General features: G+C 55.0%; 1 pseudogene; it reads right to left on the bottom strand.

The window, feature by feature from the left end:
• Positions 1 to 2,063: 2,063 nt before the first annotated feature.
• LOC144123672 (uncharacterized) lies at positions 2,064 to 3,855 on the bottom strand (annotated as a pseudogene).
• Between the last annotated feature and the right edge of the window lie 19,422 nt (positions 3,856 to 23,277).

Genomic DNA, 23,277 nt, shown 5'->3' with positions numbered 1-23,277 from the left:
GTACCTCTCGTACCTAATTGGTAGGGGCCGTGCTCTTCATCTTGTATCCGGATATACGATTGCCGGTCGGAGAGAAATTGCCTAATGTACTGAAACGTGTTGTGTCCACAGTTGGTTTGGGAGAGGTGCGTCAGATTTATGTCGTGTGTTACATTGTCGAAAGCCTCCTTCAAATCGAGGGCGAGTACTAACTTGTCATTAAGGGGGTATTCGACGGGATTCAGAATTTCGCGGTCTAGTTGAAGCAGGACATCCTGCGCGGACCAGTGCGGGCAGAACCCGAACATGGTGTCGGCGAATACATTTTGGTTTTCCAAAAACTCGGACAGCCTGTCTCGCACCATAGTCTCCATCAGATTTCCCGCACAAGACCTGAGGGAGATGGGGCGGAGGTTGTCCGTGTTTATGGTTTTATCGGCTTTAGGAATGAAGGTGACCAGGGCGGTCTTCCATTCGATTGGGAGGGGTGCCTCACCTTGCCAGATTGAGTTTATATATGCGAGGAGTGTCTCGTAGGCCGGGTCGGGAAGGTTGGCAAGTAATGTCACAGTTATTTTGTCTCTTCCCGGCGCCGTTCCTCGTTTCATTTTACTCAAGGCTGCCTTCAGGTCGTGGAGCCGGAACGGTTGATCCAGCTCCGCGTTCTCAGAACCTGCATACGAGTACGCTGGCCCTCGGGGGTCCTTTTGGATGCAGAGGTGCTGATCGCGTAGTTTCCATGCTAATTTAGAGGTATCTCCGTCGAGGCTATGGATAGCCCGTTGGAGATGTTTTTTGTGTCTCGGCTCTGGTTTTAGTCGGATCGATCAAGGCGCGAAAGAGACGGCAAGTGCTCCGGCTAGACATATGTCTAACGGCCGTGTTGCACCGGTCCACACAGTTCGAGTCGGCGAGCTGTGCCGCATAATCAGCCGCTCGCTGGGTGAGCTCGGCGATGCGAATTTTGAGCTTCCGTTTATATTTATAAATTATTCCGGAGCCCTCCACTACGGCACCTCTTTCTTCCTTTCTTCTTTCACTACCTCCTTTATCCCTTCCCTTACGGCGTGGTTCAGGTGTCCAACGATATATGAGACAGATACTGCGCCATTTCCTTCCTTTCCCCCAAAACCAATTATTATTAATATTATTCCGTTTATGTTTTTGGCGGCGCCATCTGCGGACGAGGCTCCGCCGCACCTCCCAGATGTGCAGGAGGTGGTTGTCCACCTCCGGCGTGGCCTCCGATAGTTGAACTTGAATTTCTACCGAACGAAGGTGTGTAACCAATTCTTGTGACCACACGTGGTAGCCTTGTTCGTGAATAGAGGCCGAATTAGTGTAGGTTTGCCGGAACTTTGTCGAGTGTGGGTAGGCGTGCAAGGGCGTGGGATCTTGCCAGTGGTTTGGTTCTGACGCTGGTGTTGAGTATGCAGTGGTCACTGCCGAGGGGTTCCTCGGTGTTGGCCCATTCTGCATGTCTTATGTTTTTGGTGAAGGTAAGGTCCGGACACGTGTCCCGAGTCACGGAGTTCCCCACCCGCGTTGGATGTGCAGGGTCGGTGTGAAGGGTCAGGCCTAGCGTGGACGCAAGTTCCGCTAGCTTGCGGCCGCGCTTCTCTTCACGCACGTACCCCCAGAGTGTGCTTTGAGCGTGTAAATCGCCCACGATCACCGGGGGTCACTGCCAGCAGCCTTCAGGGCGCGACTGAAGAGGGCTGCGAAAGTTACATTTTTATCTTGGGAGAACAATAGATGTTAAGTATATCTAAGGGTGCATTTTTTTCTTAAGCGGAAGAACAGTGACCATCACATAGGAATATGCAGCATTGAGGTTCAAATCAACCAAGTTGGCTGTATAATTTTTGTGCACGCAGGTACAGGAAGAGGGGTCCTGCTGGAACGTAACATAATTTGTAAGGGTTGCGCCGTTACCTGGCTCCTGGAGGGCCACCATTGCAGGAAGAGAATCGAATGATGACAGGAAAAGCCGGAGGTTCGCCCGCTTGGCACGGGAACGGAATCCGCGGCAGTTCCACTGGGTAATTAGGATGGGGGTGGCCGAATGGGTATGAGGAGAGCGCCTAATTTGTGGCCCGTCCGCAATGGTCAGTTAGGTGACAGGTCGATTGTAGGGACGCTGCTCCGGAGCCAGCAATCGCGTTGAGGGGGCCATCCTCTATTCCTGAGAGCGAGCAGCTGTCGTCTTCTGCTAAGGTTTCCATGGCGCGACGCATTTTGGGATAGCGGCCAGACACGCCTTTGATTAGACCGCAGACTCGTCGGAGGCCACGCGAAGAATGTGCGATGTGCTGTGCGACTATTGTGGGTACAATTTCGGTCATTTTGGCGATAGCGGAGATGACTGCCGCGGAAATTTGACTTTCTAGGGCACTTAAACGGGCGTCCATGCGGGCCTCTAGACGGGGCTCAAGTGCAGCATCCGCGTTAAGTGCGGCGTTCGGTGCCGCGGGCTCACTCTCCATTGCCTCGGTAGCGGGGCCAGAGGGGGGAGTGATAGGCTGTTTTCATTGCGATTCTAGGAGCGCAATTTTCTCGAGCAGCATCTCAATTTTACCCTCAAGAGCTGCTATTGTGGTTTGCTCGGCACTGCGTGCCGCAGGGGGGCAGGAGGGAGGGGAGGAGGAGGCAGCCCTGTCCGTACCGCTAGCCTGCGGTCCATGTTTCACGGCGCTGACCCAGGCCCTGGTCTTATCGTGTGGTGGCGCTGTCGACTGCTTTCCAGTGTCGCCATGTGGTGGCGGATGCGTCGACGAGCGCTTGCCGGCTCCTCCGGTGGGTGTCCCCGGCTTCTCGGTGCTGTCCCGGCTTAGTAATTCACCGGGGCGGCCAAAGTGGCGGCTCTTCTTCTTGGCAGCAATTTTCTTTGGGGTGGTCATCTTGTGCTTGCGGAATTTCGCCGCACACTCCCGCGAGTTAGTGGCGTGTGCACCGGCACAAACCGAGCACCGCGGCACACATTTGTGAGGGGCCCGCACCCCCTCCTGAAGCGGGGCCTGTTGCCCACACAGACCGCACGTGTTCGGCTGCGTGTTGGGACAAGCATCCACCTCGGTGGCCAACGGCCCCACACAGGCCGCAGGCCGGGATCGTACGGTAGCAGTTTTGCAAATGGATGAGCATGTGCTCGTAGTGCACAAAACGCGGTTTCTCCCTCCCTTCGAAGGTGATGCGAGCTTTGTTAGAGGAGCCGAATTTTCTAACCTCGGCGATGGTGCCTGCCCTCCACTGCACCTGCTCCCGAAGCGATTCAGTAGTGTCCGAGTTGCTGACGGGGATGACGCCGTGGCATACATCGCCTCCGTCTTGTCGAAGGTATCGGTGCTGTGGAATATTCTCATGCTCGGTGTTAATGGAGATGTCCTCGAGGAGCCGATCAGCCGCAGCCGGGTTCGGGGTGTAAATCACAATGAGGTTTTGTTCACGGGATGGTAGAACCGTAACAGACCTTGCTACCTCGGGCCCGAGGTAGGCTGTAATAGCGACGCCGTAGCGATTCTCTGAAAAGCCTTGGTGCAGCGACATATGTTTGCATGGCTTGAGCACAACCACGAAGTCGTCTGGTCCTGGTCTTGGAAGTCGGCGAGGCTTCCAGTTAGGACGGTCCTTGCTTTTGCTTCCTGCAGCGCGCGAGGCAGGAGGCTGCGTGTTGCCTGCCGGTGTGCCGGAGGCCGGGGCAGCGATGGACGCCGCAAGCTTGGCTTGAACGATCGAGCGGCGCGCGACCGCTTCGTTCAGAGATTGGTGCCGACATTTCGGAACAGAAGCGGAGTTGTCCCCTTCCGATGTTGAAACTATCGTCCAGATCATGCCGTCGGGATCGTAACCCCTCGCGAATGATGCAGGCTCAGCCATTTTACCTAGGGAGGCCGGTTCCACGCCGCCATGCGTCGGCGTGAACGCCGACGCCGTTAGGCCAAACTGCGTCGCCCGGGTGTAAATCGGCCGTAAAATTAGCAAACTTGGGCCCACCTGGCGAAACTTGGTGTCCACGTAGTCCAGATTGCTTGCTGCGTAGAAAGGCGTCGGTCTTCTAGGGGTGAAGAAGGTTTAGCCGTGGCTCCAGCCGAAAAACGACGGAGCCGACAAACCAGCAGCTGGAAGAAACTCAGTTCTTCAGTTGGCGTTGTGACCCGCCGCGGTAGCTCAGTGGTTAGGGCGCTCGACTACTGATCCGGAGTTCCCGGGTTCGAACCCGACCGCGGCGGCTGCGTTTTTATGGAGGAAAAACGCTAAGGCGCCCGTGAGCTGTGCGATATCATTGCACGTTAAAGATCCCCAGGTGGACGAAAATCTTATCTGCTCCAAGACGCGTGTCCACGGTGTAGGTGCTTACGTTCAGATCCCACCATCCAGACGAGCTGTGCAGTGGCCTCTTTTCAGGCAGTACAAACTCGGACCCTATTGTCCATAATCCTTGCGATCGTCCGAGGGCACGCGGTGGCCAGAACTCCGCAGGAGGAATCCAGCTGCTGAGAGAGACGTGGTTATTAGGTTAGATTTGTGCACTGCACGATGCCGCTACTGCCGAATGACCGCTGTGTCGATTGCTGGCGCTTATCTGCTCCGAGACGCGTATCCACGGTGTAGGTGCTTACGTTTAGTTCCCACCATTCAGAGGGGCTGCGCAGTTGCCTCTTTTCATGCAGTACAAACACGGACCTTATTGTCCATAATCCTTGCGATCGTCCGAGGGAACTCGGTGGCCAGAACTCTGCAGGAGGAATCCAGCTGCTGAGAGAGACATAGTTATTAAGTTAGCTTTGTGCACTGCACGATGCCGCTGCTGCCGAATGACCGCTGTGTCGATCGCTGGCGCTTATCTGCTCCAAGACGCGTGTCCACGGTGTAGGTGCTTACGTTTAGATCCCACCATCCAGACGGGCTGCGCAGTTGCCTCTTTTCAGGCAGAACAAACACGGACCTCTTTGTGCATAATCTTTGCGATCGTCCGAGGGAACGCGGTGGCCAGAACTCCGCAGAAATAATCCAGCTGCTGAGAGAGACGCAGTTAATAGGTTAGCTTTGTGCACTGCACGATGCCGCTGTTGCCGAATGACCGCTGTGTCGGTACTGGCGCTTATCTGCTCCAGGACGCGTGTCACGGTGTAGGTGCTTACGTTTAGTTCCCATCATCCAGACGGGCTGCGCAGTTGCCTCTTTTCAGGCAGTACAAACACGGGCCTTATTGTCCATAATCCTAACGATCGTCCGAGGGCACTCGGTGGCCAGATCTCTGCCGGAGGAATCTAGCTGCTGAGAGAGACGTAGTTATTAAGTTAGCTTTGCGCACTGCACGATGCCGCTGCTGCCGAATGACCGCTGTGTCGATCGCTGGCGCTTATCCGCTCCAAGACGCGTGTCCATGGTGTAGGTGCTTACGTTTAGTTCCCACGATCCAGACGGGCAGCGCAGTTAAGTCTTTTCAGGCAGTACAAACACGGGCCTTATTGTCCATAATCGTTGCGATCGTCCGAGGGCAAGCGGTGGCCAGAACTCCGCAGGAGGAATCCAGCTGCTGAGAGAGGCGTAGTTATTAAGTTAGTTTTGTGCACTGCACAATGCCGCTGATGCCGAATGACCGTTGTGTCGATCGCTGGCGCTTATCTGCTCCAAGACGCGTGCCCACGGAGTAGGTGCTTACGTTAAGTTCCCACCATCCAGACGGGCGGCGCAGTTGCCTCTTTTCAGGCAGTAAAACACGGGCCTTACTGTCCATAATCCTTGAGATCGTCCGAGGGCACTCGGTTGCCAGAACTCCGCATTAGGAATCCAGCTACTGAGAGAGACGTAGTTATTAGGTTAGCTTAGTGCACTCCACGATGCCGCTGCTGCCGAATGACCGCTGTGTCGATCGCTGGCGCTTATCTGCCCCGAGACGCGTGTCCACGGTGTAGGTGCTTACGTTTAGTTCCCACCATTGAGACGGGCTGCGCAGTTGCCTCTTTTCAGGCTGTACAAACACGGCCCTTATTGTCCGTAATCCTTGCGATCGTCCGAGGGCACGCGGCGGCCAGAACTCCGCAGGAGTAATCCAGCTGCTGAGAGAGACGTAGTTATTAGGTTAGCTTTGTGCACTGCATGATGCCGCTGCTGCCGAATGACCGCGGTGTCGATCGCAGGCGCTTATCTACTTCAAGACGCGTGTCCACGGTGTAGGTGCTTACGTTTAGCTCCCACCATCCAGACAGGCTGCGCCGTTGCCTCTTTTCAGGGAGCACAAACACGGATTTTATTGTCCATAATCCATGCGATCGTCCGAGAGCACGCGTGGGCCCGAACTCCGCAGGAGGAATCCAGCTGCTGAGAGAGACGTAGGTATTAGGTTAGCTTTGTGCACTGCACGATGCCGCTGCTGCCGAATGACCGCTGTGTCGATCGCTGGCGCTTATCTGTTCCAAGACGCGCGTCCACGGTGTAGGTGCTTACGTTTAGTTTCCACCAAACAGACGGGCTGCGCAGTTGCCTCTTTTCAGGCAGTACAAACACGGACCTCTTTGTGCATAATCCTTGCGATCGTCCGAGGGCACGCGGTGGCCAGAACTAAGCAGGAATATTCCAGCTGCTGAGAGAGACGTAGTTATTAAGTTAGCTTTGTGCACTGCACGATGCCGCTGATGCCGAATGACCGTTGTGTCGATCGCTGGCGCTTATCTGCTCCAAGACGCGTGTCCACGGAGTAGGTGCTTCCGTTTAGTTCCCACCATTGAGACGGGCTGCGCAGTTGTCTCTTTTCAGGCAGTACAAACACGGATCTTATTGTCCATAATCCTTGCGATCGTCCGAGGGCACGCGGGGTCCCGAACTCCGCAGGAGGAATCCAGCTGCTGAGAGAGACGTAGTTATTAGGTTAGCTTTGTGCACTCCACGATGCCGCTGCTGCCGAAAGACCGCTGTGTCGATCGCTGGCGCTTATCTGCTCCAAGACGCGTGTCCACGGTGTAGGTGCTTACGTTTAGTTCCCACCATTGAGACAGGCTGCGCAGTTGCCTCTTTTCAGGCAGTACAAACACAGACCTTATTGTCCATAATCCTTGCGACCGTCCGAGGGCACGCGGTGGCCAGAACTCCGCAGGAGGAATCCAGCTGCTGAGAGAGACGTAGTTATTAGGTTCGCTTTGTGCACTGCACGAAGCCGCTGCTGCCGAATGACCGCTGTGTCGATCACTGGCTCTTATCTGCTCCAAGACGCGTGTCCACGGTGTAGGTGCTTACGTTTAGTTCCCACCATACAGACGGGCTGCGCAGTTGCCTCTTTTCATGCAGTACAAACACGGACCTTATTGTCCGTAATCCTTGCGATCGTCCGAGGGCACGCGGTGGCCAGAACTATGCAGGAGGACTCCAGCTGCTGAGAGAGACGTAGTTATTAGGTTAGCTTTGAGCACTGCTCGAAGCCGCTGCTGCCGAATGACCGCTTTGTTGATCGCTGGCTCTTATCTGCTCCAAGACGCGTGTCCACGGTGTAGGTGCTTACGTTTAATTCCCACCATACAGACGGGCTGCGCAGTTGCTTCTTTCCATGCAGTACAAACACGGACCTTATTGTCCGTAATCCTTGCGATCATCCGAGCGCACGCGGTAGCCAGAACTCCGCAGAAGAAATCCAGTTGCTGAGAGAGACGTAGTTATTAAGTTAGCTTTGTGCATTGCACGATGCCGCTGCTGCCGAAAGACCGCTGTGTCGATCGCTGGCGCTTATCTGCTCCAAGACGCGTGTCCACGGTGTAGGTGCTTACGTTTAGTTCCCGCCATTCAGACGGGCTGCGCAGTTGCCTCTTTTCAGGCAGTACAAACACGGATCTTAGTGTCCCTAATCCTTGCGATCGTCCGAGGGCACGCATTGGCCAGAGCTCCGCAGGAGGAATCCAGCTGCTGAGAGAGACGTAGTTATTAGGTTAGCTTTGTGCACTGCACAATGCCGCTGCTGCCGAATGACCGCTGTGTCGATCGCTGGCGCTTATCTGCTACAAGACGCGTGTCCACGGTGTAGGTGCTTACGTTTAGTTCCCACCATCCAGACGGGCAGCGCAGTTGCCTCTTTTCAGGCAGTAAAACACGGACCTTATTGTACACAATCCTTGCGATCGTCCAAAGGAACTCGGTGGCCAGAACTCTGCAGGAAGAATCCAGCTGCTGAGAGAGACGTAGTTATTAAGTTAGCTTTGTGCACTGCACGATGCCGCTGCTGCCGAATGACCGCTTTGTCGATCGCTGGCGCTTATCTGCTCCAAGACGCGTGTCCACGGTGTAGGTGCTTACGTTTAGTTCCCACCATCCAGACGGGCTGCGCAGTTGCCTCTTTTCAGGCAGTAAAACACGGACCTTATTGTACACAATCCTTGCGATCGTCCGAGGGAACTCGGTGGCCAGAACTCTGCAGGAAGAATCCAGCTGCTGAGAGAGACGAGGTTATTAGGTTAGATTTGTGCACTGCACGATGCCGCTGCTGCCGAATGACCGCTGTGTCGGTACTGGCGCTTATCTGCTCCAGGACGCGTGTCCACGGTGTAGGCGCTTACGTTTAGTTCCCACCATCCAGACGGGCTGCGCAGTTGCCTCTTTTCAGGCAGTAAAACACGGACCTTATTGTACACAATCCTTTCGATCGTCCGAGGGAACGCGGTGGCCAGAACTCTGCAGGAAGAATCCAGCTGCTGAGAGAGACGTAGTTATTAAGTTAGCTTTGTGCACTGCACGATGCCGCTGCTGCCGAATGACCGCTTTGTCGATCGCTGGCGCTTATCTGCTCCAAGACGCGTGTCCACGGTGTAGGTGCTTACGTTTAGTTCCCACCATCCAGACGGGCTGCGCAGTTGCCTCTTTTCAGGCAGTAAAACACGGACCTTACTGTCCATAATCCTTGCGATCGTCCGAGGGCACTCGGGGGCCAGAACTCTGCAGGAGGAATCCAGCTGCTGAGAGAGACGTAGTTATTAAGTTAGCTTTGTGCAATGCACGATGCCGCTGCTGCCGAATGACCGCTGTGTCGATCGCTGGCGTTTATCTGCTCGAAGACGCGTGTCCACGGTGTAGGTGCTTACGTTTAGTTCCCACCATCCAGACGGGCTGCGCAGTTGCCTCTTTTCAGGCAGTACAAACACGGACCTCTTTGTGCATAATCCTTGCGATCGTCCGAGGGCACGCGGTGACCAGAACTAAGCAGGAATAATCCAGCTGCTGAGAGAGACGTAGTTATTAGGTTAGCTTTGTGCACTGCACGATGCCGCTGCTGCCGAATGACCGCTGTGTCGGTACTGGCGCTTATCTGCTCCAGGACGCGTGTCCACGGTGTAGATGCTTACGTTTAGTTCCCATCATCCAGACGGGCTGCGCAGTTGCCTCTTTTCAGGCAGTACAAACACGGGCCTTATTGTCCATAATCCTTGCGATCGTCCGAGGGCACTCGGTGGCCAGATCTCTGCCGGAGGAATCTAGCTGCTGACAGAGACGTAGTTATTAAGTTAGCTTTGCGCACTGCACGATGCCGCTGCTGCCGAATGACCGCTGTGTCGATAGCTGGCGCTTATCGGCTCCAAGACGCGTGTCCATGGTGTAGGTGCTTACATTTAGTTCCCACCATCCAGACGGGCAGCGCAGTTAAGTCTTTTCAGGCAGTACAAACACGGGCCTTATTGTCCATAATCCTTGCGATCGTCCGAGGGCACGCGGTGGCCAGAGCTCCGCAGGAGGAATCCAGCTGCTGAGGGAGGCGTAGTTAATAAGTTAGTTTTGTGCACTGCACGATGCCGCTGATGCCGAATGACCGCTGTGTCGATCGCTGGCGCTTATCTGCTCCAAGACGCGTGTCCACGGAGTAGGTGCTTACGTTAAGTTCCCACCATCCAGACGGGCTGCGCAGTTGCCTCATTTCAGGCAGTAAAACACGGGCCTTACTGCCCATAATCCTTGCGATCGTCCGAGGGCACTCGGTGGCCAGAACTCCGCAGGAGGAATCCAGCTACTGAGAGAGACGTAGTTATTAGGTTAGCTTAGTGCACTCCACGATGCCGCTGCTGCCGAATGACCGCTGTGTCGATCGCTGGCGCTTATCTGCTCCGAGACGCGTGTCCACGGTGTAGGTGCTTACGTTTAGTTCCCACCATTGAGACGGGCTGCGCAGTTGCCTCTTTTCAGGCAGTACAAACACGGACCTTACTGTCCGTAATCCTTGCGATCGTCCGAGGGCACGAGGCGGCCAGAACTCCGCAGGAGTAATCCAGCTGCTGAGAGAGACGTAGCTATTAGATTAGCTTTGTGCACTGCACGATGCCGCTGCTGCCGAATGACCGCGGTGTCGATCGCTGGCGCTTATCTACTTCAAGACGCGTGTCCACGGTGTAGGTGCTTACGTTTAGTTCCCACCCTCCAGACAGGCTGCGCAGTTGCCTCTTTTCAGGCAGTACAAACACGGATCTTATTGTCCATAATCCTTGCGATCGTCCGAGGGCACGCGGGGGCCCGAACTCCGCAGGAGGAATCCAGCTGCTGAGAGAGATGTAGTTATTAGGTTAGCTTTGTGCACTGCACGATGCCGCTGCTGCCGAATGACCGCGGTGTCGATCGCTGGCGCTTATCTGTTCCAAGACGCGCGTCCACGGTGTAGGTGCTTACGTTTAGTTCCCACCATACAGACCGGCTGCGCAGTTGCCTCTTTTCAGGCAGTACAAACACGGACCTCTTTGTGCATAATCCTTGCGATCTTCCGAGGGCACGCGGTGGCCAGAACTAAGCAGGAATATTCCAGCTGCTGAGAGAGACGTAGTTATTAAGTTAGCTTTGAGCACTGCACGATGCCGCTGCTGCCGAATGACCGCTGAGTCGGTACTGGCGCTTATCTGCTCCAAGACGCGTGCCCACGGTGTAGGTGCTTACTTTTAGTTCCCATCATCCAGACGGGCTGCGCAGTTGCCTCTTTTCAGGCAGTACAAACACGGACCTTATTGTCCATAATCCTTGCGATCGTACGAGGGCACTCGGTGGCCAGATCTCTGCAGGAGGAATCCAGCTGTTGAGAGAGACGTAGTTATTAAGTTACCTTTGCGCACTGCACGATTCCGCTGCTGCCGAATGACTGCTGTGTCGATCGCTGGCGCTTATCTGCTCCAAGACGCGTGTCCATGGTGTAGGTGCTTACGTTTAGTTCCCACCATCCAGACGGGCTGCGCAGTTAAGTCTTTTCAGGCTGTACAAACACGGACCTTATTGTCCATATTCCTTGCGATCGTCCGAGGGCACGCGGTGGCCAGAACTCCGCAGGAGGAATCCAGCTGCTGAGAGAGACGTAGTTATTAAGTGTAGCTTTGTGCACTGCACGATGCCGCTGATGCCGAATGACCGTTGTGTCGATCGCTGGCGCTTATCTGCTCCAAGACGCGTGTCCACGGAGTAGGTGCTTACGTTAAGTTCCCACCATCCAGACGGGCTGCGCAGTTGCCTCTTTTCAGGCAGTAAAACACGGGCCTTACTGTCCATAATCCTTGCGATCGTCCGAGGGCACTCGGTGGCCAGAACTCCGCAGGAGGAATCCAGCTACTGAGAGAGACGTAGTTATTAGGTTAGCTTAGTGCACTCCACGATGCCGCTGCTGCCGAATGACCGCTGTGTCGATCGCTGGCGCGTATCTGCTCCGAGACGCGTGTCCACGGTGTAGGTGCTTACGTTTAGTTCCCACCATTGAGACGGGCTGCGCAGTTGCCTCTTTTCAGGCAGTACAAACACGGACCTTATTGTCCGTAATCCTTGCGGTCGTCCGAGGGCACGCGGCGGCCAGAACTCCGCAGGAGTAATCCAGCTGCTGAGAGAGACGTAGTTATTAGGTTAGCTTTGTGCACTGCACGATGCCGCTGCTGCCGAATGACCGCGGTGTCGATCGCTGGCGCTTATCTACTTCAAGACGCGTGTCCACGGTGTAGGTGCTTACGTTTAATTCCCACCATACAGACGGGCTGCGCAGTTGCTTCTTTTCATGCAGTACAAACACGGACCTTATTGTCCGTAATCCTTGCGATCGTCCGAGCGCACGCGGTAGCCAGAACTCCGCAAAAGAAATCCAGTTGCTGAGAGAGACGTAGTTATTAAGTTAGCTTTGTGCATTGCACGATGCCGCTGCTGCCGAAAGACCGCTGTGTCGATCGCTGGCGCTTATCTGCTCCAAGACGCGTGTCCACGGTGTAGGTGCTTACGTTTAGTTCCCATCATCCAGACGGGCTGCGCAGTTGCCTCTTTTCAGGCAGTACAAACACGGATCTATGTGTCCTTAATCCTTGCGATCGTCCGAGGGCACGCAGTGGCCAGAGCTCCGCAGGAGGAATCCAGCTGCTGAGAGAGACGTAGTTATTAGGTTAGCTTTGTGCACTGCACGATGCCGCTGCTGCCGAATGACCGCTGTGTCGGTACTGGCGCTTATCTGCTCCAGGACGCGTGTCCACGGTGTAGGCGCTTACGTTTAGTTCCCACCATCCAGACGGGCTGCGCAGTTGCCTCTTTTCAGGCAGTAAAACACGGACCTTATTGTACACAATCCTTTCGATCGTCCGAGGGAACGCGGTGGCCAGAACTCTGCAGGAAGAATCCAGCTGCTGAGAGAGACGTAGTTATTAAGTTAGCTTTGTGCACTGAACGATGCCGCTGCTGCCGAATGACCGCTTTGTCGATCGCTGGCGCTTATCTGCTCCAAGACGCGTGTCCACGGTGTAGGTGCTTACGTTTAGTTCCCACCATCCAGACGGGCTGCGCAGTTGCCTCTTTTCAGGCAGTAAAACACGGACCTTACTGTCCATAATCCTTGCGATCGTCCGAGGGCACTCGGGGGCCAGAACTCTGCATGAGGAATCCAGCTGCTGAGAGAGACGTAGTTATTAAGTTAGCTTTGTGCAATGCACGATGCCGCTGCTGCCGAATGACCGCTGTGTTGATCGCTGGCGCTTATCTGCTCCAAGACGCGCGTCCACGGTGAAGGTGCTTACGTTTAGTTCCCACCATCCAGACGGGCTGCGCAGTTGCCTCCTTTCAGGCAGTACAAACACGGACCTTACTGTCCATAATCCTTGCGATCGACCTAGGGAACTCGGTGGCCAGAACTCCGCAGGAGAAATCCAGCTGCTGAGAGAGACGTAGTTAATAGGTTAGCTTTGTGCACTGCACGAGGCCGCTGCTGCCGAATGACCGCTGTGTCGATCGCTGGCGTTTATCTGCTCGAAGACGCGTGTCCACGGTGTAGGTGCTTACGTTTAGTTCCCACCATCCAGACGGGCTGCGCAGTTGCCTCTTTTCAGGCAGTACAAACACGGACCTCTTTGTGCATAATCCTTGCGATCGTCCGAGGGCACGCGGTGACCAGAACTAAGCAGGAATAAGCCAGCTGCTGAGAGAGACGTAGTTATTAGGTTAGCTTTGTGCACTGCACGATGCCGCTGCTGCCGAATGACCGCTGTGTCGGTACTGGCGCTTATCTGCTCCAGGACGTGTGTCCACGGTGTAGATGCTTACGTTTAGTTCCCATCATCGAGACGGGCTGCGCAGTTGCCTCTTTTCAGGCAGTACAAACACGGGCCTTATTGTCCATAATCCTTGCGATCGTCCGAGGGCACTCGGTGGCCAGATCTCTGCCGGAGGAATCTAGCTGCTGAGAGAGACGTAGGTATTAAGTTAGCTTTGCGCACTGCACGATGCCGCTGCTGCCGAATGACCGCTGTGTCGATAGCTGGCGCTTATCGGCTCCAAGACGGTGTCCATGGTGCAGGTGCTTACGTTTAGTTCCCACCATCCAGACGGGCAGCGCAGTTAAGTCTTTTCAGGCAGTACAAACACGGGCCTTATTGTCCATAATCCTTGCGATCGTCCGATGGCACGCGGTGGCCAGAACTCCGCAGGAGGAATCCAGCTGCTGAGGGAGGCGTAGTTATTAAGTTAGTTTTGTGCACTGCACGATGCCGCTGATGCCGAATGACCGTTGTGTCGATCGCTGGCGCTTATCTGCTCCATGACGCGTGTCCACGGAGTAGGTGCTTACGTTAAGTTCCCACCATCCAGAAGGGCTGCGCAGTTGCCTCATTTCAGGCAGTAAAACACGGGCCTTCCTGCCCATAATCCTTGCGATTGTCCGAGGGCACTCGGTGGCCAGAACTCCGCAGGAGGAATCCAGCTACTGAGAGAGACGTAGTTATTAGGTTAGCTTAGTGCACTCCACGATGCCGCTGCTGCCGAATGACCGCTGTGTCGATCGCTGGCGCTTATCTGCTCCGAGACGCGTGTCCACGGTGTAGGTGCTTACGTTTAGTTCCCACCATTGAGAGGGGCTGCGCAGTTGCCTCTTTTCAGGCAGTACAAACACGGACCTTACTGTCCGTAATCCTTGCGATCGTCCGAGGGCACGCGGTGGCCAGAACTCCGCAGGAGTAATCCAGCTGCTGAGAGAGACGTAGTTATTAGATTAGCTTTGTGCACTGCACGATGCCGCTGCTGCCGAATGACCGCGGTGTCGATCGCTGGCGCTTATCTACTTCAAGACGCGTGTCCACGGTGTAGGTGCTTACGTTTAGTTCCCACCATCCAGACAGGCTGCGCAGTTGCCTCTTTTCAGGCAGTACAAACACGGATCTTATTGTCCATAATCCTTGCGATCGTCCGAGGGCACGCGGGGGCCCGAACTCCGCAGGAGGAATCCAGCTGCTGAGAGAGACGTAGTTATTAGGTTAGCTTTGTGCACTGCACGATGCCGCTGCTGCCGAATGACCGCTGTGTCGATCGCTGGCGCTTATCTGTTCCAAGACGCGCGTCCACGGTGTAGGTGCTTACGTTTAGTTCCCACCATAGAGACGGGGTGCGCAGTTGCCTCTTTTCAGGCAGTACAAACACGGACCTCTTTGTGCATAATCCTTGCGATCGTCCGAGGGCACGCGGCGGCCAGAACTCCGCAGGAGTAATCCAGCTGCTGAGAGAGACGTAGTTATTAGGTTAGCTTTGTGCACTGCACGATGCCGCTGCTGCCGAATGACCGCGGTGTCGATCGCTGGCGCTTATCTACTTCAAGACGCGTGTCCACGGTGTAGGAGCTTACGTTTAATTCCCACCATACAGACGGGCTGCGCAGTTGCTTCTTTTCATGCAGTACAAACACGGACCTTATTGTCCGTAATCCTTGCGATCGTCCGAGCGCACGCGGTAGCCAGAACTCCGCAAAAGAAATCCAGTTGCTGAGAGAGACGTAGTTATTAAGTTAGCTTTGTGCATTGCACGATGCCGCTGCTGCCGAAAGACCGCTGTGTCGATCGCTGGCGCTTATCTGCTCCAAGACGCGTGTCCACGGTGTAGGTGCTTACGTTTAGTTCCCGCCATCCAGACGGGCTGCGCAGTTGCCTCCTTTCAGGCAGTACAAACACGGACCTTACTGTCCATAATCCTTGCGATCGACCTAGGGAACTCGGTGGCCAGAACTCCGCAGGAGGAATCCAGCTGCTGAGAGAGACGTAGTTATTAGGTTAGCTTTGTGCACTGCACGATGCCGCTGCTGCCGAATGACCGCTGTGTCGATCGCTGGCGCTTATCTGCTACAAGACGCGTGTCCACGGTGTAGGTGCTTACGTTTAGTTCCCACCATCAAGACGAGCTGTGCAGTGGCCTCTTTTCAGGCAGTACAAACACGGGCCTTATTGTCCATAATCCTTGCGATCGTCCGATGGCACGCGGTGGCCAGAACTCTGCAGGAGGAATCCAGCTGCTGAGAGAGACATAGTTATTAGGTTAGCTTTGTGCACTGCACGATGCCGCTGCTGCCGAATGACCGCTGTGTCGATCGCTGGCGCTTATCTGCTCCAAGACGCGTGTCCACGGTGTAGGTGCTTACGTTTAGATCCCACCATCCAGACGGGCTGCGCAGTTGCCTCTTTTCAGGCAGAACAAACACGGACCTCTTTGTGCATAATCTTTGCGATCGTCCGAGGGAACGCGGTTGCCAGAACTCCGCAGGAATAATCCAGCTGCTGAGAGAGACGCAGTTAATAGGTTAGCTTTGTGCACTGCACGATGCCGCTGTTGCCGAATGACCGCTGTGTCGGTACTGGCGCTTATCTGCTCCAGGACGCGTGTCACGGTGTAGGTGCTTACGTTTAGTTCCCATCATCCAGACGGGCTGCGCAGTTGCCTCTTTTCAGGCAGTACAAACACGGGCCTTATTGTCCATAATCCTTGCGATCGTCCGAGGGCACTCGGTGGCCAGATCTCTGCCGGAGGAATCTAGCTGCTGAGAGAGACGTAGTTATTAAGTTAGCTTTGCGCACTGCACGATGCCGCTGCTGCCGAATGACCGCTGTGTCGATCGCTGGCGCTTATCCGCTCCAAGACGCGTGTCCATGGTGTAGGTGCTTACGTTTAGTTCCCACGATCCAGACGGGCAGCGCAGTTAAGTCTTTTCAGGCAGTACAAACACGGGCCTTATTGTCCATAATCGTTGCGATCGTCCGAGGGCACGCGGTGGCCAGAACTCCGCAGGAGGAATCCAGCTGCTGAGAGAGGCGTAGTTATTAAGTTAGTTTTGTGCACTGCACAATGCCGCTGATGCCGAATGACCATTGTGTCGATCGCTGGCGCTTATCTGCTCCAAGACGCGTGCCCACGGAGTAGGTGCTTACGTTAAGTTCCCACCATCCAGACGGGCTGCGCAGTTGCCTCTTTTCAGGCAGTAAAACACGGGCCTTACTGTCCATAATCCTTGAGATCGTCCGAGGGCACTAGGTGGCCAGAACTCCGCATTAGGAATCCAGCTACTGAGAGAGACGTAGTTATTAGGTTAGCTTAGTGCACTCCACGATGCCGCTGCTGCCGAATGACCGCTGTGTCGATCGCTGGCGCTTATCTGCCCCGAGACGCGTGTCCACGGTGTACGTGCTTACGTTTAGTTCCCACCATTGAGACGGGCTGCGCAGTTGCCTCTTTTCAGGCTGTACAAACACGGCCCTTATTGTCCGTAATCCTTGCGATCGTCCGAGGGCACGCGGCGGCCAGAACTCCGCAGGAGTAATCCAGCTGCTGAGAGAGACGTAGTTATTAGGTTAGCTTTGTGCACTGCATGATGCCGCTGCTGCCGAATGACCGCGGTGTCGATCGCAGGCGCTTATCTACTTCAATACGCGTGTCCACGGTGTAGGTGCTTACGTTTAGCTCCCACCATCCAGACAGGCTGCGCCGTTGCCTCTTTTCAGGGAGCACAAACACGGATTTTATTGTCCATAATCCTTGCGATCGTCCGAGAGCACGCGTGGGCCCGAACTCCGCAGGAGGAATCCAGCTGCTGAGAGAGACGTAGGTATTAGGTTAGCTTTGTGCACTGCACGATGCCGCTGCTGCCGAATGACCGCTGTGTCGATCGCTGGCGCTTATCTGTTCCAAGACGCGCGTCCACGGTGTAGGTGCTTACGTTTAGTTTCCACCAAACAGACGGGCTGCGCAGTTGCCTCTTTTCAGGCAGTACAAACACGGACCTCTTTGTGCATAATCCTTGCGATCGTCCGAGGGCACGCGGTGGCCAGAACTAAGCAGGAATATTCCAGCTGCTGAGAGAGACGTAGTTATTAAGTTAGCTTTGTGCACTGCACGATGCCGCTGATGCCGAATGACCGTTGTGTCGATCGCTGGCGCTTATCTGCTCCAAGACGCGTGTCCACGGAGTAGGTGCTTCCGTTTAGTTCCCACCATCAAGACGAGCTGTGCAGTGGCCTCTTTTCAGGCAGTACAAACACGGGCCTTATTGTCCATAATCCTTGCGATCGTCCGATGGCACGCGGTGGCCAGAACTCTGCAGGAGGAATCCAGCTGCTGAGAGAGACATAGTTATTAAGTTAGCTTTGTGCACTGCACGATGCCGCTGCTGCCGAATGACCGCTGTGTCGATCGCTGGCGCTTATCTGCTCCAAGACGCGTGTCCACGGTGTAGGTGCTTACGTTTAGATCCCACCATCCAGACGGGCTGCGCAGTTGCCTCTTTTCAGGCAGAACAAACACGGACCTCTTTGTGCATAATCTTTGCGATCGTCCGAGGGAACGCGGTGGCCAGAACTCCGCAGGAATAATCCAGCTGCTGAGAGAGACGCAGTTAATAGGTTAGCTTTGTGCACTGCACGATGCCGCTGTTGCCGAATGACCGCTGTGTCGGTACTGGCGCTTATCTGCTCCAGGACGCGTGTCACGGTGTAGGTGCTTACGTTTAGTTCCCATCATCCAGACGGGCTGCGCAGTTGCCTCTTTTCAGGCAGTACAAACACGGGCCTTATTGTCCATAATCCTTGCGATCGTCCGAGGGCACTCGGTGGCCAGATCTCTGCCGGAGGAATCTAGCTGCTGAGAGAGACGTAGTTATTAAGTTAGCTTTGCGCACTGCACGATGCCGCTGCTGCCGAATGACCGCTGTGTCGATCGCTGGCGCTTATCCGCTCCAAGACGCGTGTCCATGGTGTAGGTGCTTACGTTTAGTTCCCACGATCCAGACGGGCAGCGCAGTTAAGTCTTTTCAGGCAGTACAAACACGGGCCTTATTGTCCATAATCGTTGCGATCGTCCGAGGGCACGCGGTGGCCAGAACTCCGCAGGAGGAATCCAGCTGCTGAGAGAGGCGTAGTTATTAAGTTAGTTTTGTGCACTGCACAATGCCGCTGATGCCGAATGACCGTTGTGTCGATCGCTGGCGCTTATCTGCTCCAAGACGCGTGCCCACGGAGTAGGTGCTTACGTTAAGTTCCCACCATCCAGACGGGCTGCGCAGTTGCCTCTTTTCAGGCAGTAAAACACGGGCCTTACTGTCCATAATCCTTGAGATCGTCCGAGGGCACTCGGTGGCCAGAACTCCGCATTAGGAATCCAGCTACTGAGAGAGACGTAGTTATTAGGTTAGCTTAGTGCACTCCACGATGCCGCTGCTGCCGAATGACCGCTGTGTCGATCGCTGGCGCTTATCTGCCCCGAGACGCGTGTCCACGGTGTAGGTGCTTACGTTTAGTTCCCACCATTGAGACGGGCTGCGCAGTTGCCTCTTTTCAGGCTGTACAAACACGGCCCTTATTGTCCGTAATCCTTGCGATCGTCCGAGGGCACGCGGCGGCCAGAACTCCGCAGGAGTAATCCAGCTGCTGAGAGAGACGTAGTTATTAGGTTAGCTTTGTGCACTGCATGATGCCGCTGCTGCCGAATGACCGCGGTGTCGATCGCAGGCGCTTATCTACTTCAAGACGCGTGTCCACGGTGTAGGTGCTTACGTTTAGCTCCCACCATCCAGACAGGCTGCGCCGTTGCCTCTTTTCAGGCAGCACAAACACGGATTTTATTGTCCATAATCCTTGCGATCGTCCGAGAGCACGCGTGGGCCCGAACTCCGCAGGAGGAATCCAGCTGCTGAGAGAGACGTAGGTGTTAGGTTAGCTTTGTGCACTGCACGATGCCGCTGCTGCCGAATGACCGCTGTGTCGATCGCTGGCGCTTATCTGTTCCAAGACGCGCGTCCACGGTGTAGGTGCTTACGTTTAGTTTCCACCAAACAGACGGGCTGCGCAGTTGCCTCTTTTCAGGCAGTACAAACACGGACCTCTTTGTGCATAATCCTTGCGAACGTCCGAGGGCACGCGGTGGCCAGAACTAAGCAGGAATATTCCAGCTGCTGAGAGAGACGTAGTTATTAAGTTAGCTTTGTGCACTGCACGATGCCGCTGATGCCGAATGACCGCTGTGTCGATCGCTGGCGCTTATCTGCTCCAAGACGCGTGTCCACGGTGTAGGTGCTTACGTTTAGTTCCCACCATTGAGACAGGCTGCGCAGTTGCCTCTTTTCAGGCAGTACAAACACAGACCTTATTGTCCATAATCCTTGCGACCGTCCGAGGGCACGCGGTGGCCAGAACTCCGCAGGAGGAATCCAGCTGCTGAGAGAGACGTAGTTATTAGGTTCGCTTTGTGCACTGCACGAAGCCGCTGCTGCCGAATGACCGCTGTGTCGATCACTGGCTCTTATCTGCTCCAAGACGCGTGTCCACGGTGTAGGTGCTTACGTTTAGTTCCCACCATACAGACGGGCTGCGCAGTTGCCTCTTTTCATGCAGTACAAACACGCACCTTATTGTCCGTAATCCTTGCGATCGTCCGAGGGCACGCGGTGGCCAGAACTATGCAGGAGGACTCCAGCTGCTGAGAGAGACGTAGTTATTAGGTTAGCTTTGTGCACTGCTCGAAGCCGCTGCTGCCGAATGACCGCTTTGTTGATCGCTGGCTCTTATCTGCTCCAAGACGTGTGTCCACGGTGTAGGTGCTTACGTTTAATTCCCACCATACAGACGGGCTGCGCAGTTGCTTCTTTCCATGCAGTACAAACACGGACCTTATTGTCCGTAATCCTTGCGATCATCCGAGCGCACGCGGTAGCCAGAACTCCGCAGAAGAAATCCAGTTGCTGAGAGAGACGTAGTTATTAAGTTAGCTTTGTGCATTGCACGATGCCGCTGCTGCCGAAAGACCGCTGTGTCGATCGCTGGCGCTTATCTGCTCCAAGACGCGTGTCCACGGTGTAGGTGCTTACGTTTAGTTCCCGCCATCCAGACGGGCTGCGCAGTTGCCTCTTTTCAGGCAGTACAAACACGGATCTTAGTGTCCCTAATCCTTGCGATCGTCCGAGGGCACGCATTGGCCAGAGCTCTGTAGGAGGAATCCAGCTGCTGAGAGAGACGTAGTTATTAGGTTAGCTTTGTGCACTGCACAATGCCGCTGCTGCCGAATGACCGCTGTGTCGATCGCTGGCGCTTATCTGCTACAAGACGCGTGTCCACGGTGTAGGTGCTTACGTTTAGTTCCCACCATCCAGACGGGCAGCGCAGTTGCCTCTTTTCAGGCAGTAAAACACGGACCTTATTGTACACAATCCTTGCGATCGTCCAAAGGAACTCGGTGGCCAGAACTCTGCAGGAAGAATCCAGCTGCTGAGAGAGACGTAGTTATTAAGTTAGCTTTGTGCACTGCACGATGCCGCTGCTGCCGAATGACCGCTTTGTCGATCGCTGGCGCTTATCTGCTCCAAGACGCGTGTCCACGGTGTAGGTGCTTACGTTTAGTTCCCACCATTGAGACGGGCTGCGCAGTTGCCTCTTTTCAGGCAGTACAAACACGGATCTTATTGTCCATAATCCTTGCGATCGTCCGAGGGCACGCGGGGGCCCGAACTCCGCAGGAGGAATCCAGCTGCTGAGAGAGATGTAGTTATTAGGTTAGCTTTGTGCACTGCACGATGCCGCTGCTGCCGAATGACCGCGGTGTCGATCGCTGGCGCTTATCTGTTCCAAGACGCGCGTCCACGGTGTAGGTGCTTACGTTTAGTTCCCACCATACAGACCGGCTGCGCAGTTGCCTCTTTTCAGGCAGTACAAACACGGACCTCTTTGTGCATAATCCTTGCGATCTTCCGAGGGCACGCGGTGGCCAGAACTAAGCAGGAATATTCCAGCTGCTGAGAGAGACGTAGTTATTAAGTTAGCTTTGAGCACTGCACGATGCCGCTGCTGCCGAATGACCGCTGAGTCGGTACTGGCGCTTATCTGCTCCAAGACGCGTGCCCACGGTGTAGGTGCTTACTTTTAGTTCCCATCATCCAGACGGGCTGCGCAGTTGCCTCTTTTCAGGCAGTACAAACACGGACCTTATTGTCCATAATCCTAGCGATCGTACGAGGGCACTCGGTGGCCAGATCTCTGCAGGAGGAATCCAGCTGTTGAGAGAGACGTAGTTATTAAGTTACCTTTGCGCACTGCACGATTCCGCTGCTGCCGAATGACTGCTGTGTCGATCGCTGGCGCTTATCTGCTCCAAGACGCGTGTCCACGGTGTAGGTGCTTACGTTTAGATCCCACCATCCAGACGGGCTGCGCAGTTGCCTCTTTTCAGGCAGAACAAACACGGACCTCTTTGTGCATAATCTTTGCGATCGTCCGAGGGAACGCGGTGGCCAGAACTCCGCAGGAATAATCCAGCTGCTGAGAGAGACGCAGTTAATAGGTTAGCTTTGTGCACTGCACGATGCCGCTGTTGCCGAATGACCGCTGTGTCGGTACTGGCGCTTATCTGCTCCAGGACGCGTGTCACGGTGTAGGTGCTTACGTTTAGTTCCCATCATCCAGACGGGCTGCGCAGTTGCCTCTTTTCAGGCAGTACAAACACGGGCCTTATTGTCCACAATCCTTGCGATCGTCCGAGGGCACTCGGTGGCCAGATCTCTGCCGGAGGAATCTAGCTGCTGAGAGAGACGTAGTTATTAAGTTAGCTTTGCGCACTGCACGATGCCGCTGCTGCCGAATGACCGCTGTGTCGATCGCTGGCGCTTATCCGCTCCAAGACGGGTGTCCATGGTGTAGGTGCTTACGTTTAGTTCCCACGATCCAGACGGGCAGCGCAGTTAAGTCTTTTCAGGCAGTACAAACACGGGCCTTATTGTCCATAATCGTTGCGATCGTCCGAGGGCACGCGGTGGCCAGAACTCCGCAGGAGGAATCCAGCTGCTGAGAGAGGCGTAGTTATTAAGTTAGTTTTGTGCACTGCACAATGCCGCTGATGCCGAATGACCGTTGTGTCGATCGCTGGCGCTTATCTGCTCCAAGACGCGTGCCCACGGAGTAGGTGCTTACGTTAAGTTCCCACCATCCAGACGGGCTGCGCAGTTGCCTCTTTTCAGGCAGTAAAACACGGGCCTTACTGTCCATAATCCTTGAGATCGTCCGAGGGCACTCGGTGGCCAGAACTCCGCATTAGGAATCCAGCTACTGAGAGAGACGTAGTTATTAGGTTAGCTTAGTGCACTCCACGATGCCGCTGCTGCCGAATGACCGCTGTGTCGATCGCTGGCGCTTATCTGCCCCGAGACGCGTGTCCACGGTGTAGGTGCTTACGTTTAGTTCCCACCATTGAGACGGGCTGCGCAGTTGCCTCTTTTCAGGCTGTACAAACACGGCCCTTATTGTCCGTAATCCTTGCGATCGTCCGAGGGCACGCGGCGGCCAGAACTCCGCAGGAGTAATCCAGCTGCTGAGAGAGACGTAGTTATTAGGTTAGCTTTGTGCACTGCATGATGCCGCTGCTGCCGAATGACCGCGGTGTCGATCGCAGGCGCTTATCTACTTCAAGACGCGTGTCCACGGTGTAGGTGCTTACGTTTAGCTCCCACCATCCAGACAGGCTGCGCCGTTGCCTCTTTTCAGGGAGCACAAACACGGATTTTATTGTCCATAATCCTTGCGATCGTCCGAGAGCACGCGT

The sequence above is a fragment of the Amblyomma americanum genome, chromosome 3, assembly GCF_052857255.1.
Source record: "Amblyomma americanum isolate KBUSLIRL-KWMA chromosome 3, ASM5285725v1, whole genome shotgun sequence".
NCBI classification, from domain to species: domain Eukaryota; kingdom Metazoa; phylum Arthropoda; class Arachnida; order Ixodida; family Ixodidae; genus Amblyomma; species Amblyomma americanum.
This window is presented reverse-complemented; position numbering and strand designations above follow the sequence as displayed.